Source organism: Eubalaena glacialis, chromosome 2, assembly GCF_028564815.1.
Source record: "Eubalaena glacialis isolate mEubGla1 chromosome 2, mEubGla1.1.hap2.+ XY, whole genome shotgun sequence".
Classification (NCBI taxonomy): Eukaryota; Metazoa; Chordata; class Mammalia; order Artiodactyla; family Balaenidae; genus Eubalaena; species Eubalaena glacialis.
This window is the reverse complement of record NC_083717.1, coordinates 3,053,573-3,070,276: the sequence shown is the minus strand read 5'-3', so window position 1 is coordinate 3,070,276 and position 16,704 is coordinate 3,053,573. Positions and strand designations below refer to the sequence as shown.

General features: G+C 39.2%; 1 protein-coding gene across 14 annotated transcripts in view; it reads left to right on the top strand.

The window, feature by feature from the left end:
- ZNF438 (zinc finger protein 438) overlaps positions 1–16,704 on the top strand; it is a 215,847-nt gene that overhangs the window by 56,091 nt on the left and 143,052 nt on the right. For 9 of the 14 annotated variants that reach the window (XM_061177762.1, XM_061177743.1, XM_061177752.1 and 6 more), the window contains one exon: positions 9,763–9,845. The exons of the other annotated variants lie outside the window; for them this stretch is intronic. The gene's annotated coding sequence lies outside the window, so the exon portion shown is untranslated. The remainder of the gene's footprint in view (positions 1–9,762; positions 9,846–16,704) is intronic. 14 annotated transcript variants of the gene reach the window in all.

Here is a 16,704-nt window from a genome sequence, read left to right as displayed (position 1 = left end):
AGAAAAATGTGTATTCTGTTGTTTTTGGGTGGAATGTCCTATAAATATCAATTAAGTCCATCTTGTTTAATGTATCATTTAAAGCTTGTGTTTCCTTATTTATTTTCATTTTGGATGATCTGTCCATTGGTGAAAGTGGGGTGTTAAAGTCCCCTACTATGATTGTGTTACTGTCGATTTCCCCTTTTATGGCTGTTAGTATTTGCCTTATGTATTGAGGTGCTCCTATGTTGGGTGCATAAATATTTACAATTGTTATACCTTCCTCTTGGATCGATCCCTTGATCATTATATAGTGTCCGTCTTTGTCTCTTGTAATTGTCTTTATTTTAAAGTCTATTTTGTCTGATATGAGAATTGCTACTCCAGCTTTCTTTTGATTTCCATTTGCATGGAATATCTTTTTCCATCCCTTCACTTTCAGTCTGTATGTGTCTCTAGGTCTGAAGTGGGTCTCTTGTAGACAGCATATATATGGGTCTTGTTTTTGTATCCATTCAGCCAGTCTGTGTCTTTTGGTGGGAGCATTTAATCCATTTACATTTAAGGTAATTATCGATATGTATGTTCCTATTCCCATTTTCTTAAATGTTTTGGGTTTGTTATTGTAGGTGTTTTCCTTCTCTTGTGTTTCTTGCCTAGAGAAGTTCCTTTAGCATTTGTTGTAAAGCTGGTTTGGTGGTGCTGAACTCTCTCAGCTTTTGCTTGTCTGTAAAGGTTTTAATTTCTCCATCAAATCTGAATGAGATCCTTGCTGGGTAGAGTAATCTTGGTTGTAGGTTTTTCTCCTTCATCACTTTAAGTATATCCTGCCACTCCCTTCTGGCTTGCAGCGTTTCTGCTGAAAGATCAGCTGTTAACCTTATGGGGATGCCCTTGTGTGTTATGTGTTGTTTTTCCCTTGCTGCTTTTAATATGTTTTCTTTATATTTAATTTTTGATAGTTTGATTAATATGTGTCTTGGTGTGTTTCTCCTTGGATTTATCCTGTATGGGACTCTCTGTGCTTCCAGGACTTGATTAACTATTTCCTTTCCCATATTAGGGAAGTTTTCAACTATAATCTCTTCAAATATTTTCTCAGTCCCTTTCTTTTTCTCTTCTTCTTCTGGGACCCCTATAATTCGAATGTTGGTGCGTTTAATGTTGTCCCAGAGGTCTCTGAGACTGTCCTCAGTTCTTTTCATTCTTTTTTCTTTATTCTGGTCTGCAGTAGTTATTTCCACCATTTTATCTTCCAGGTCACTTATCCGTTCTTCTGCCTCAGTTATTCTGCTATTGATCCCATCTAGAGTATTTTTAATTTCATTTATTGTGCTTGTCATCGTTTCTTGGTTCCTCTTTAGTTCTTCTACGTCCTTGTTAAATGTTTCTTGCATTTTGTCTATTCTATTTCCAAGACTTTGGATCATCCTTACTATCATTATTCTGAATTCTTTTTCAGGTAGACTACCTATTTCCTCTTCATTTGTTAGGTCTGGTGTGTTTTGACCCTGCTCCTTCATCTGCTGTGTGTTTTTCTGTCTTCTCATTTTGCTTATCTTACTGTGTTTGGGGTCTCCTTTTCACAGGCTGCAGGTTCGTAGTTCCCGTTGTTTTTGGTATCTGTCCCCAGTGGCTAAGGTTGGTTCAGTGGGTTGTGTAGGTTTCCTGGTGGAGGGAACTAGTGCCTGTGTTCTGGTGGATGAGGCTGGATGTTGTCTTTCTGGTGGGTTCGTCCACGTCTGGTGGTGTGTTTTGGGGTGTCTGTGGCCTTATTATGATTTTAGGCAGCCTCTCTGTTAATGGATGGGGCTGTGTTCCTCTCTTGCTAGTTGTTTGGCATAGGGTGTCCAGCACTGTAGCTTGCTGGTCGTTGAGTGAAGCTGGGTCTTGATGTTGAGATGGAGATCTGTGAGAGATTTTCGCCGTTTGGTATTACGTGGAGCTGGGAGGTCTCTTGTGGACCAGTGTCCTGAAGTTGGCTCTCCCACCTCAGAGGCACAGCCCTGATGCCTGGCTGGAGCACCAAGAGCCTTTCATCCACACGGCTCAGAATAAAAGGGAGAAAAAATGGAAAGAAAGAAAAAAAGAGGATAAAATAAAATAAAATAAAGCAATTATAATAAAAAATAAGAAAAAAAATTATTAAGAGTAAATTTATTAAGAAAAAAAATTTTTTTTTAATTTTTAAAAATAGATTTATTAATTTTTTATACTAAAAATAAGAAAAAAATTATTTAGAAAAAATTTATTAAGAAAAAAAATTTTTTAATTTTTTAAAATAAAAAATATGAAAAAACTTATTAAAAATTTTTTTAAAAATAGAAAATAAGGAAAAAATTATTAAGAAAACATTTATTAGGGAAAAAAAAATTTTTAAGCCAAAAAAAAAAAAAACGGACGGACCTAACCCTAGGACTAACGGTGACAGCAAAGCTATACAGACAAAATCTCACCCAGAAGCATACACATCTACACTCACAAAAAAAAAGGAAAAGGGGAAAAGTTAATATATCCTGCTCCCAAAGTCCATCTCCTAAATTTGGGATGATTCGTTGTCTATTCAGATATTCAACAGATGCAGGCACATCAAGTTGTTTGTGGAGCTTTAATCCGCTGCTTCTGAGGCTGCTGGGAGAGATTTCTCTTTCTCTTCTTTGTTCGTACAGCTCCCGGGGTTCAGCTTTGGATTTGGACCCGCCTCTGCATGTAGGTCCCCTGAGGGCGTCTGTTCCCCGCCCAGACAGAACCGGGTTAAAGGAGCAGCTGATTAGGGGGCTCTGGCTCAGTCAGGCCAGGGGGAGGGAGCGGTACGGAGGAGGCGGGGCGAGCCTGCGGCGGCAGAAGCCGGCGTGACGTTGCAGCAGCCTGAGGCGCGCCGTGCGCTCTCCCGGGGAAGTTGTCCCCGGATTACGGGAGCCTGGCCGTGGCGGGCTGCACAGGCTCCCGGGAGGGGCGGTGTGGAGAATGACCTGTGCTCGCCCACAGGCTGTTTGGTGGCGGCAGCAGCAGCCTTAGCGTCTCATGCCCGTCTCTGGGGTCCGCGCTGATAGCCGCGGCTCGCGCCCGTCTCTGGAGTTCGTTTAAGTGGCGCTCTGAATCCCCTCTCCTTGCACGCCGCGAAACAAAGAGGCAAGAAAAAGTCTCCTGCCTCCTCGGCAGCTGCAGACTTTTTCTCGTGCACGCTCCCGGCTAGTTGTGGTGCGCTAGACCCTTCAGGCTGTGTTCACGCAGCCAACCCCAGTCCTCTCCCTGGGATCCGACCGAAGCCCGCGCCTCAGCTCCCAGCCCCCGCCCGCCCCGGCGGGGGAGCAGACAAGCCTCTCGGGCTGGTGAGTGCTGCTCGGCGCCGAGCCTCTGTGCGGGAATCTCTCCGTTTTTCCCTCTGCGTCCCTGTTGCTGTGGGATCCGCGCTGATAGCCGCGGCTCGCGCCCGTCTCTGGAGCTCGTTTAGGCGGCGCTCTGAATCCCCTCTCCTTGCGCGCCGCGAAACAAAGAGGCAAGAAAAATTCTCTTGCCTCTTTGGCAGCTGCAGTCTTTTTCCCGGACTCCCTCCCGGCTAGCACCGAAGCCCGAGCCCCAGCTCCCAGGCCCCGCCCGCCCCGGCGGCTGAGCAGACAAGCCTCTCGGGCTGGTGAGTGCTGGTCGGCACAGCTCCTCTGTGCGGGAATCTCCGCTTTGCCCTCCGCACCAATGTGGCTGCGCTCTCCTCCGTGGCTCCGAAGCTTCCCCCCTCTGCTACCCGCAGTCTCTGCCCACGAAGGGGCTTCCTAGTGTGTGGAAACCTTTCCTCCTTCACAGCTCCCTCCCACTGGTGCAGGTCCCGTCCCTATTCTTTTGTCTCTGTTATTTCTTTTTTCTTTTGCCCTACCCAAGTACGTGGGGATTTTCTTGCCTTTTGGGAGGTCTGACGTCTTCTGCCAGCGTTCAGTGGGTGTTCTGTAGGAGCAGTTCCACGTGTAGATGTATTTCTCATGTATCTGTGGGGAGGAAGGTGATCTCCGCGTCTTACTCTTCCGCCATCTTGCCCCTCCCTCCGAAGGTAAGTTGTCTTAAGCTACAGAGAGTATTCACTAAAATAGCTAAAAAAGAGTGTTAGCTAATAAGAAACCAATGGTGGATATGAAGTGAAATCCTAAAAACTAATCCAAAATAAGACAGGAAAAAAGGGGAGAAGGACCAAAACTAGATGGGACAAATAGAAAACTTGTAACAATATGGTAGAACAACATTCAACCATATCGGTAATCACATTAAACGTAAATGATCTACTCTAATCAGAAGGCAAAGATTGTCAAATTGGATAAAAAACCAAGATAACCTTCAAAATAGGTTAGAAACAAAAGGGTATAAAATGTATCCAATGTAAGCACAAAGTATGAGAAAACTGGAGTGGCTATAGTAATATCAAAGTGGGCTTCATAACAAGTGATATTAAGAAGGTTAAAGAGGGACACTTCATAATAATGATAAATGGGTCAATTTGTCAAGAAGAAATAATAACCTTAAATTTAAATGAAAACAGTACTACATTGTAAAAATACACAAAGCAGAAACTGATAGCACTGAAAAAAAAGAAACTGACAAATCTTCAATTGTAGTTGGAGATTTTAATACCCATATCAGTAATTGATGGAAAAAATTGAAACATGATCAGGGAGGATATAGATGCGCTTAACAACACTGTAAAGCAACTTGACTTCACTGACATTTATAGAACATTCCACTCACCAGTAGCAGAATATGCATTCTTTTCAAGTGCACATGGAATATCCACCAAGATAGCCCCCCCATCTTCTAATATATAAAACAAGTCTCATTAAGTTTAAAATGATGGAAACTATGCAGAGTGTATCCTATGACCACAATATAATTAAGCTAGAAATCAATATCAGAAGGATATCTGGAAAATCCTCAACATTTGTAATTACACCACATACTTCTAACTAGCACATTGGTCAAAAAAAAGGAGGGGTGATTAAAAGATGTTTTGAAGTGAATCACAATAAAAACACATCAAAATTTCTGGGATATATGTGAAGCAGTGCTTAGGCAAATCTTTAAATGATCTAAGTGTCCACCTTAAGAAGATAGAAAAAGATCAAATTTAAACGAAAGTAAGTAGAAGGAAGGAAATAGTAAACAAAAGAACAGAAATTGATAAAATAGAAAACAGATAAACAACAGAGATAAACAAGGAAACCAAAAGCAGGCTCGTTGAAAAAACGATTAAACCTCTAGCTATCCTAATCAAGAAAAATAAAGAGGAAACACGTTACTAAGTATAATGTCAGAATTGAAAGAGGGGACATCACTACAGATTCTACAGAAATTAAAAGCATATAGAAAGAATATTACAAGCATCTTTTGGACATAAGTTTGACGACTTTGATGAAATGGATACATTCCTTGGAAGGCACAAATTATGTAATGAAATTGACTTCGGAAGAAGGATAAAATTAGAGTAGCACCATATCTATTAAAGAAGTTATATTCCTGGTTAAAAACCTTCCCACACAAACAAACCAAACCAAAACCAAAAGAACTCCAGGCCCATACATGTTTTAACTGATGAATTCTATCAAACATTTGAAGGAGAAATAATTCAGAAAATAGAAGAAAAGGAAACTCTTCCCAACTCATTTTAGGACACTAGCATTATGCTAACATCAAAACTAGGTGAAGACATTACAAGAAAAGAAAACTATAAACAAATGTCCTTCATGAACATAGGTGAAACATTTTGTTAACAAACCATTAGTAAGTCAAATCCAGCAGGATATAAAAGATGAGTTTATTCTAGGGATGCAAGGTTGGTTTAACATTGGAAAATTCACTAGCATAAGTTCATCACTTTAACGGAAGAAAGCTATATGATCCTGTCTGTAGTTACAGGAGAAAGCATTGGAGTACATTCAACAGTCATTTGTGATAAAATCTGTCAGGAAACTAGAAACAGAAGAGGATTTTCTTAACCTGACAAAAGACATCTACATGTAACTTCTAGCTGAAGTCTTATTTAATGTCAAAAGATGGAGTACTTTCCTCCTAAGACAGGACACAAGGCAAGTATGCCCATCTCCTCCATATGTGTATCTAATACTGTAATGGAGACCCCAGCCAGTGTAACAGGCAATAAAAAGAAACAAATGACATACACATTGGCAAGGTAGAAATAAAAGGTCTTTATTTGCAGAAAACGTGATCATGTATAGAGAAAATGCTAAGCAATCTCTAAAAAGCCACTAGAATTTGTCATTTAATTTAGCAAGCTTGCAGGACGCAAAGTAGTTACACAAAATCAGTTGTATGTATATATACCAGCAATGAAAAATTAGAAATTGAAATTTAAAATTTATATCAAAATACAAAGGACCTATAAAAACTAAAAAATGTATTTACAAGAACAATATTGGAAGGTTTTTAGTACCTAATTTCAAGACTTCCTCTACTTTTTAAAGCTCCTTCTTTAAAGCTGCAGTGATCAAGGTAGTGTTGGCCTAAGGTAAACATCTATATCAATGGAATAGAATAGAGAATCCAGCAATAGACCCACACGTATATGGTCAGTTGATTTCTGACAGTCATGCCAAGTTAATTCAATGGGGAAAGGATAGTCTTTTTAACAAATGGTACTAGAACACGTGGATATTAAATGTAAAAACATTAACCTCAACTCTTACTTCTTCTAGATATAAAAATAACTTGAAAAGAATCATGGATCTAAATATAAAAGACTAAAACTATAAAACTTCAAGAAAAAATTACAGGAGAAAATATTCGTGAACTTGGGATAGGCAAAGATTTCTTGGGGCCCAAAAAGCATGAACCATAAAAGAAAAATTGACAAATGGGACTCCATCAAAATTTAAAACCTCTATTCTTCAAAGACATCGTTAAGAAAATGAAAAGGTGATCTTTAAACAGAGAGAACACATTCACAATACATATACCTGACAAATGACTTGTAGCCAGAATATATAAAGAACTCTTACAGCTCATTAAAAAGACAACCCAGTTAAAAATCTAGGCACAAGAAAATAATGCAGCACAGGAAAAGGTGTTCAACATCATTAGACATCAGAAAAGTGCAAACCAAAACAATGAGATACCATTGTATATTCATCAGAATATAAAATTAAAAATTAAAAGAACAAGTGTTAGAATGGAACTTTCATATATTGCTGGTAGGAAAGTAAAACGATAAAACCATTTAAACTGTTCGGCAGTGTGTTATAAACATTTACCATAACATAACAACAATTTTACTACTAAATATTTACCTAAGAGAAATGATAACATATATTTACACACATACTTGTACATGAATGTCCATAGCAGCTTTATTCATAATAGCCTCAAGCTGGAAGCAACTTAAATGTCCATCAACTAGTGAATGGATGAACACGTTGTGGCATATCCATGTAATAATATACTACTCAGCACTTAAAGGGAACAAAGTACTGATACATATAACAACATGAATGAATCTCAAAAACATTATGCTGAGTTCAATAAGCCAGACACAAAAGAATACAAACTATGATTCCATTTACTACCCACAATTATTATACCAGAAATGCTGCTAAAAAAACCCAAAACAAACAGATTTAATCTATAGTGACAATAAACAGACATGTTGTCTGCAGCTGAGGATGGAGTGTGATTGACCTGGATGGGGCTCAAGGGAACCTTTTGGTTTGATCAAGGTGTTCTATATCTCTACAGTTTGATTAACCAGGATGGGGCTCAGGGGAAACTTTTGGTTTCATCAGTGTGTTCTATATCTCGACTATGGTGGTGATTATATGGATATATGTATATGTTTGTAAAATTCATTGAAATGTACACATTTTACCTCAATAATGTTGTTTTGAAAAAAATTCCAAAAATTTGAAAGTTATTTTACTAACAAAACATTAACTTCTGTCTAATGTTAGAAGACCTCTCTGGGTAAGGCTGAAACTGAGTTGACCCGAAAATTCCATTTAGATAAATCAGTATATACAATATAAATAAAAATACATGAATTAAATATCCTTAAACAAGGAAAGAGAGTAGATGAGTTCTCAGTGTAGTTAGCCTATGATTTGATGTATTGGAATGGGACCCTAGCATCCTTAAAATTCATTGATGTACCTTTCTAATTTCTTTAATTGATATTTGGTAGTGTCTTTGGCACTAAGAAGAATCCAGCTAAAATGAAGTAATTACGTATAATCCCCTCTTGATTTTGTTTTATTGTTCTTTTCATTTTTTTAACCAGGAAGAATATGTAGAAGATACTCCAGTGTCTCTTACAATCTATTTTTCCTGTTAGGAATAGAACTCCTAGATTTTACCTGAGCACATACATGGCTGCCCATCTAGAAACTACATTTCTCTGCTTCTCTTGCAGCAGTGTGTGGCTTTGGACTAATGAGAGGTGACTGGTGATGTGTGTAAGGTTACCTCATTAAGGACAAGCTACTTGCCCTAGACTTTCTCTTTTCTCTTTCTGCTGGCGGGGATGTTACATCAGATATAGCAGCCACGTTAGGTCCAGAGATGGAAGCCATGTGGAAGCTGATAGAGTTAGCTTGGGTCCCTGAATGACCTTGTGACGCACACCTCCCCCTGCATCCCGCATTGTGACATGAAAAAGAAAAATCTCTAACTGTGGCTACTATATTTTTGAGTCCTTTTGTTATGGTAGAAAGTTTATACCCTAATACAAAATGGAAAGCATTTAAGACTTTTAAGTTTTTCTCTGTGTACTGTTTGGCCATAGCCTGTATATTTTGGTGTGTATTCTCATCTATTTATTTAGGCTGCATTGGGTCTTTGTTGCCGCGCGCAGGCTTTCTCTGGTTGCGGCGAGCAGGGGCTACTCTTCGTTGCGGCGCACGGGCTTCTCATTGTGGTGGCTTCTCTTGTTGCAGAGCACAGGCTCTAGGCGCGCAGGCTTCAGTAGTTGCAGCATGTGGGCTCAGTAGTTGTGGCATGTGGGCCCTAGAGTGCGCAGGCTTCAGAAGTTGCGGCGCATAGGCTAAGTAGTTGTGGCTCACGGGCTCTAGAGCGCAGGCTCAGTAGTTGTGGCACACAGGCTTAGTTGCTCTGTGGCATGGGGAACCTTCCCAGTCCAGGGATTGAACCCATGTCCCCTGCATTGGCAGGCGGATTCTTAACCACTGCGCCACCAGGGAAGTCCCTGATATGTATTCTCAATTAAAATAATTTCTAAAATAGCATATGATTTCATGCCAAGAGTTCTCTTTGATCCAGTAGTTATTTAGGAGACTGTTTCTCCAATTTACAAGATACTTTTAAAATTTAGGTACTAATTAGTAATAAATTGATACACAGCATTCTGCTTTTCTAATTTTTAAATGTCTTCGTGGACTAATTTATGATCAGTTTTGGTAAAGTTCCACAGACCTTTTTAAAGAATTTGCCTTCTTTGTAAGATACTAAAATATTTATTTATTATGTTGTTTAACTTTTCTATAATTATTTTTTATCTGATCTCAAAGGTTTAAATATGTAAATCAGTGATTTCTTCCATTAATTTTTCTTTATATTTCTCTCTTTTTTTGTTTTGCTTTGTGTGTTCATGTATTATTAACTGTCACTATCTCAATTGAGGATTATACCTTTTATCAGAATAATATCACTTTTTTCCTAATTTATGCCTTGTGCTTTGTGTTTTAGCTGACATTAATATTGCTACTTTAGTTTATATTTCCCTATATATCTGTGTACTTCTTATTATAGTTATCCTTTCTTTGTCATTTCTTTTAGATATGTTTTCTATAAGTGGAGCATAGTTGGATTTCATAGTTGGAGTTTTTAACCTAATGGGAGGAACCTTTGTCTTTTAACAGGTATTTTAAGTCATTTATATTGTCAAAATTGATCTTTAATTGGTTTTATTTCATTGATCTTGTTTCCTTTATACAAGTCTTTTATTTTCCATTGTGTTTTGGGCTTTTTGCTATTTGATTTAAAGTTTATCTTTGTTTAATTTGGTTTTGAATTTTGCCTGCTTTGAAATCTGCTGCTGATTATTTTTAAGTTTTTTTGAAACCTTAAATCTATGTAATATCTATGTAATTATCTATAATTAAGTCAAGAATGAGATGGTATCTTTTGTTTTCCCTCAGTAGGAAATGAGAAATTTAATAAAGTTTTACTTATCTGCTTCTCAGTTTTCATTGATATCTAAGATTTTTATCTCAGAATATTATTAAATTGTAATTTAAAATAATTTGTAAAATATTTTCATTAATTTTTATAGCTATAGAAATTATGAAAACCCTAAGATTGTCACAACTTTAAATAAATTGCCATGTTTTCCAAGTATATATCAAAGTGAACCTTAAAGTCATTAAAAATATGCTATTGTGCCATATTACATTACTTCTCATTATTTTCTTGACCTATTTCTGTATTATATCTTAAAAAGACACTTCTCATTATTTTCTTGACCTATTTCTGTATTATATCTTAAAAAGACACTTTTTATTATTGCCCACATTTATTATTGGCCCTTTCCCTTCTCATTAAACTGGGAAAAAAGAAGAAATAGTCAAATTGAAGTTAATGTATCAAATTTTGTATTTGGTGTTTGCAATGGCAAAGTATAAGATTGAGAATGTGTTTGGGATTATTGAATTAATGGATTTTATGGTGATGGGTAGGGAAACATTACCAGTTATTTAAGAGTAAGCTTGTTTTCTGAGATGTCCCTGTCAATTATGGTATCAGATGGCACAGGGCATGGCATTTACATTCTCCTTAATGTTTGCTCAGTGTCAGAGGCTGTCCTTTTGCTTTGAGTCCCTGATAGAGTATTATCCCTACCTTGGATGCTCCTAGTCGTGTGCCCTTCTCAAGTGGGCGTCATCTCCATTCCCTCACTATAATAAGGGTGCTTGTGTACAGGGCTTTCCCATTTTTTTCAGAATATACTTGAGGACTATTTATGGAAGTGGCTCTTAGAGGACCCGCAGGCTTGTCTTGGAAACAGTATGGAGGAAAGAAGCCTGTAGCAGTTGCAAGGGGTAAATATCTTTAAGAAAATAGTAATGTGGCTAAGTCACTTTGAACTGGAAGGCTTGTCTTTATTTCTCATATTTTTTTAGCAGATAATTATGTAGCTGGACTACCAAAATGCAGGGAGTGAGGGGAAGCTGAGAACAGCCTCTTCAGGATTGCGGGTCAGGGTGAAGTTCTTGGCCAGAGACTCCTTTCTGTGTGGCGTGTGGAAAGCAAACGGGCTGAGGAGAATGCAGGAGGACCGTTAGTCTTGCTTTGGTCCTCTGTTTTCCTTTGTGACCATGGCAAACGTCTCAGCTCTTCTGGGCCTCAGGCGGGGTCTGTGCAGTGAGGATGATGACTGTCCAAGATGCTTTCTCACTTTAAAACTCCACGCCTGACCAGGGCACCAGGGGTAGCAAGGGAGTTTCCATCTGACAGCACTTTTATTTATTTTGTTTAAGCAAAGAAGTTAGCTTCATTTCATCTTGGAAAGTCAAGAGAAATAAATCACTTCTCTTCCCACCTTGAGTAAGGAGAATTGGAAGGATCATATGTGACTCATGTATTTATGCTCCAACCTGACATTAGCAAGTGACACCCATTGTGGTGGACTGTCCCACCGTAACACCTGGAAGTAATCTAGTAATAGAATGACTCAGAGGAATGTGAAATCACCATTTTTTTCCCTGAGAAAACTAAGATATTTATCTAGACTCCCAGAAGGTTCTTGCCTTTTTCCCTGGGATGTGTGCATGTTTTGAGATTGAGGGTCCTGGGAGGTAGGCCCACTGTGCGATCTTCAGCCAGGCATCAGACTGAAGGTCACGCCGAAGATCTTTCATTGATGAGGTCCTGAGTGGTCCAAAGGCTGCTTGCACTGAGTTTGTGTTTCATGAGGTCAGCAGTAGGAGGTCGCCCAAACAGGCTTTTTGTCCTAAGCTGAGCTGGGCATGGTCACAAGCAGGGTGGGCAGAGAAAGTTTTCAGATCATGAACATGCCACAGTTGTGGAAGAGCGAGGGCACGGTGCTGACTGAGTGGAATCTGTACAGCAGTCAGAGGACGACTCTTTCTGAAGAGGGGCTTTGTTCTGGCAGGTTCTGGAGGATGATTCCTGACAAAGGCTCCATCCAGAGCAGCGTGGAAAAAAGATCATTGCTTCTTTTCTCTATAGTCATCACTTTGAGGACTAAAAAGTCATTGAAAAGTTTTATTTCCTGCTCTATCAAGAGCTTCTAGGGGAAAAGAAAAAAGAGAATTGTTTCATTTCAGAAATGCATTTGGTTTCAGTCAATAAAAAGTTGCTGTGAATAAGTCAAAATAAAATGCAAAATAAATTCGAAACGTGGATAAAAAAAGTAGGTGGTAGGCTTTTATTAACTGCCAGAGTGAGGTAGGCCCTTCTAGAGATGCAGAAACCAACATTCAGTAACCTCTGTTCTCAGCAACTGAGCTTGAGTGAGGCAGACAGATAGATGGCTAATACTTACTATGTTTCATTTGGTTTTTTTTTTTTTTTTTATAACTTGGGGTTTGTTTTTTTTTTTTTTTTTGGCTGTGTTGGGTCTTCATTTCTGTGCATGGGCTTTCTCTAGTTGTGGCAAGCAGGGACCACTCTTCATCGCGGTGTGCGGGCCTCTCACTATCGCAGCCTCTCTTGTTGCGGAGCGCAGGCTCAGTCGTTGTGGCTCACGGGCCTAGTTGCTCCGCGGCATGTGGGATCTTCCCAGACCAGGGCTCGAACCCGTGTCCCCTGCATTAGCAGGCAGATTCTCAACCACTGCGCCACCAGGGAAGCCCCTCAGTTGGGTTTTTATAGAGCAGCTACTCTATGCAAGACACTGCACTAGGTGTTGAGTCTACAAGGCGAGGTAGATAGAGTCCCTGTTCTCGAGATATTTAGAGTCCAGAGTGAGATGCGTCACCAGGCATGCCGAGCACCAGGTAGGCGGAGGCATACAGGAAGACATCAGTAATTAGAATGCACAGGAGAGAATACGCAGGTGACTTTGAGCTTGCGCCAAGAACTAAGCAGTCTCAAGGCACCGATTCCTGCAGCGGTTGCCGTAAGCTGTGCTTATTAACATTCTGGCCCCAGAGCTACACCTTTCTGACGTTAAGGATAATAAAAATAGCCAAGAATCGTACAGTGCTTGACTCAGTGTCAGGTACAGTCTAGTACTTTACACATAACAACGTATGTAATCCTTGCAACAGTCCTATCAGGTAGTGTTAATATTAGACCAGAAACTGAGGCCCAGAGCAGGTGGGTAACAGCTAGCCTGCGGTGGGTCACCACAGTGCTAGGTTGAGGCTTCTAGAATCAAGGAAGCCAGCTACAGGAGGAGCCATTGTTCTGAGGTTTGCAGATACAGCCGCTTAGCATTAACAAGCCCACAGCTGAGCGTCTGGGAGAAAACAGTTGTTGATGCATGTGCTTTTCATTTGCTAGAAGTAAAGCTGTACATTGTTGGTGTTGAAATTGCCCTATACTAGCTATACAGTATATCTAGAATTTTTATTTGAAATTATAGGAAAATAACTTTTGATCAAATAGTATTACCCATTTATTTACAGAGAAGGGCTTTCTTGAATTATAAATATATCTAAAAGAGATCGTACTGCTTCCCGCAAACACTGACTCCACAGCTCCTTGAGGTGGAGATTTCTATTCAGCCTAATGTCTTCCTGGTCAAGTAAGAGGCTGCTTTCTCTACCTCTCATCTGTTGAAATGTCTGTCCCTTTTTACAGTACCGGAGGTCTTTAATGTATAAGCTGGATTTGTAAATTGCAGGGGCCCAAGCCCGTTGGGCCTGTGGCTTCCCTTGGTGCGTGAACCACAGGAGGCCTGCTATTTGCTGCTTTGAGGGAGTTCATAAGAGCTTTTGTGACCTGGTTTGCCCACAGTTTATAGGCTCACATCCAGGTGATCTGAAGGAAGAAGAATGGGGTGGAAAAGTCAAAGTTATGGTTGTGAACGGGAAGGAAAGTTAGAATTTTAAAACCAGCATCAAAATGGTACAGACAAGAATTAGAAGTTAGGAAGGGCCTAGGAGGAGAGGTTTTTAATTAGAGCCACCCTCAAGACATTGGAAATTGTTGTGATGGTTTTAAATAGGCAACCCCTTTGGCCTTAAAAAGAATCGGCAACTTGACTTTCTGTATGTGGTTTATGAAATGTAAACACACACAGAATTCAAGGGGAAAAGGTGATCTTTCAATGTAAAACTGTTTCGATTTATGGCTTCCTGGACATTGAAAGCCTCCTTGCACCTTGACTAAATACATTGAGTGGTTTTAAAACTTAATAAAATTGTAAGGAAGGTTCTTTGTTTTTTCTTTTTGCACAAGCAGGAATTTTCAGTGTAACGATCAGGAAGATGAGGAAGATTATTGAAGGCAGTCTGTGACATAAAGCTTGAATGGTATTACTAAATAGAGAAAAGGAGCTTTAGACCTCTTTTTGACTCTATCTACAAATAAAATAAACTTTTTCATGTAATACTGAAATCAATTATGCAATCGAAGAAACTTATTAAGATAATTCTTTGTGTAAATCTATTTTCTACTTTGCTTTACTAAAAATTTTATTTATGGAAGGAATACATAAATACCCTTCTTTTGTTTTTTTAAAAAAAGCCTTACAAATCAAAGGGATTTAAAGGGATTAAAGTTCCCTTTGACCATCACGGTCCCTGGGTCATCATTTTGCCCTTTATTCTTCCAGATCTTGTTCTGAATACTTACATGCATATATTTGTATGCCTAGAACAGGTATTTATGTTTTGTGTAGATGTTAAAAAATAACCCGCAGAGGGACTTCCCTGGCAGTCCAGCGGTTCAGACTCCGCATTTCCAGTGCAGGGGGCGCGGGTTCGATCCCTGGTTGGGGACTAAGATCCCACATGCCACAGTGTGGCCAAAAAACAAAAACAAAAAGACCCCATAGAATGCATTGTTATGCTGGTTCACTTAAATATGACCTTGCATTATATCTTTTGTTTTTAATAGTTCAGTAATGTTACTGATTGCAGCTGATATTTACTGAGTAGTTATTATGTGCTAGGCAAGATGTTTAGCATCTTTCATATAATTTTGTCTCATAATCTTCATAATAAGCTTCAGAGGTGAATAAAAATCATTGATTTTACATGAGTAAAATTCCACCTCATTATGTCTCACATTTACATTAAATTACTAATGCCAGTAGTTCCATCATTCTTTAATAAGACTTCAAAAATAAAACATTTGGAATGATTTTTTTAATTGCTAAGAATGTTAACTCTTAGTTCTGTTAGATTCGTTGTTCCTGTGCCGTTGGCCTCCACCCAGCCCTGAGAGTGAGTGTCTCTGCTAAGCCAGAAGGCTGGGAATGTGCTCACCTTTTAGGCGTGAACAGGTAGTATGTGTCATGTATGACTCATTCTAAATGAAGAACAGACAACCCCAGACATTTCCTCAGTAGTTAATGATTTTCAGAGCCCATGCCTGTGATGATGTCCTTATTTGGGGGACGGTTACACGATACAAGTCCTAAGTGTGAGCAGGTTTGTTTTTGAAAGATGCTTTTCACTGTGCTCTTGGCCATTCCGGTCTGAGGAAGTAAAGGCTGCTGTCGTAGGAACTCTGATTGTTTTTATGGGAATTGGTAGAAAAGGACTGATGTTGGGTGGGTTGAGAGAAAAAAAGATTCTGCTTATTATGTGTACTCTGATTTTAGAGTTTGGATGAAGACATTTTCAAAATTTCCTGACAAAGTAGAAAGCTTTAATGTCTGGGACAGCTGTCAGAAGAGTTTAGATCTCAGCTCTGCTGTTCAACTAGCTGGGGAACCTTGTAAAAGCCACTTTATGCTGTTTGAATCAAATGATAATAATACCCACTTAATGAAGTTGTGGGGTGGAGTTAACATAAAGTGCCTTGTACAGTGTGAAGCACTGTATGAATGTGCAAATATTGGGTGATACTCTTACTATTTTCATCATCGGAACTGTTGTCAAGGTCATCTGCAGTTTGCCTCTTTTACTATTGCCTCTGTCCTGAGAAATTAACCTGCTTTCCTCTGTCCTTTATTACATGGAAGGGAGTACTGTAACAGAGCTCTGTGATCTTCAGAATAGCAAAAGGGGCCCTACTGCTGAATCATTGAACAAATATTGAAGTACAGCCAGCATTTCTTCAGGCCTAATGTAAGAACTGAAAAGATCATCTACAGTAACTCAAGAAGCAGAGATATGCCAAAGGTCCCAATAAATATCATTTCATTGTCACCAGTACATAGTGTTTGTAGATGTATTTGGCCTTTTTGTCTTCAAGAGAAAAGTAAACAAGTATTAATTAATATCTGTCTATTTAGAAAAGTGTTTGTTACTAAATTCTGTTGCTGTGGGACCTGGTTTGAAAAAAACCATCAGAAATTATCTTGTGTTCTGGCTTCTTTTTGGTTATAATACTTAAATTATTCTGAAATCTCAAATAACATTCAAAGAAGGTATGAAGTTTTTATGCTTATCAGGAGGAGACATGGGTTAAAGTGATTAAGAGGCCTTCCAAGTAAGCTCTCATTTCCAGGTGAGGAGATAGCGCCATTGAGTTTCCGTGTGGTCCACGCGGTGATGGGGAACTGATCGTTGCTTGGAAGCCCAGTCAGAAGTCTACAGTTGAAATCTCAGTTGCTATTCGGGTGACGTGCCACTCACTGTA